The sequence below is a fragment of the Rhincodon typus genome, chromosome 5 (genome assembly GCF_021869965.1).
Source record: "Rhincodon typus isolate 14 chromosome 5, sRhiTyp1.1, whole genome shotgun sequence".
Taxonomy (NCBI): Eukaryota; Metazoa; Chordata; class Chondrichthyes; order Orectolobiformes; family Rhincodontidae; genus Rhincodon; species Rhincodon typus.
In genome coordinates this window covers 49,760,207-49,760,647 of record NC_063336.1, presented here as the reverse complement: position 1 = coordinate 49,760,647, position 441 = coordinate 49,760,207, and positions in this window count along the sequence as shown.

The following is a 441-nucleotide window of genomic DNA, read 5'->3' as shown; positions in this document are numbered from 1 at the left end:
ATGCCCATTCCCCAAAATGTTGGGGCACAACTTTAAATTAGGCTGTAAGTTTCCCTCCTAAGCATGAGGCATTAGACAATTAGGACTTGTCCCAGAAATAGGGAGAAGGCCAGTGCTACAAGAACCCTGTAAAATGCACTTAGATGTATAACAGCATAAATTATGAAGGTTTAATTTCATGCCAGAAGTGCAAATTGAGAGACATAGCAAATGCAGTGGAAAATTTGGCAAGTTTTTTAAAAAAAAAGCACATGACCAATTTTCTGGCAAATTGGGTAAAACTGTAGGGTCAGGGGACATGGAAGTGGATGCAGGGTATTGATCAGAGTTAATCCAACAAAATCTAGGTGCCAACTGTTCAGTCCCAATTCTGTTTGGTGTGCAGATGCTGCAAAGATGATTCACAAGTGAAAGACAATTTGAAAAGATATTGCACTGAAG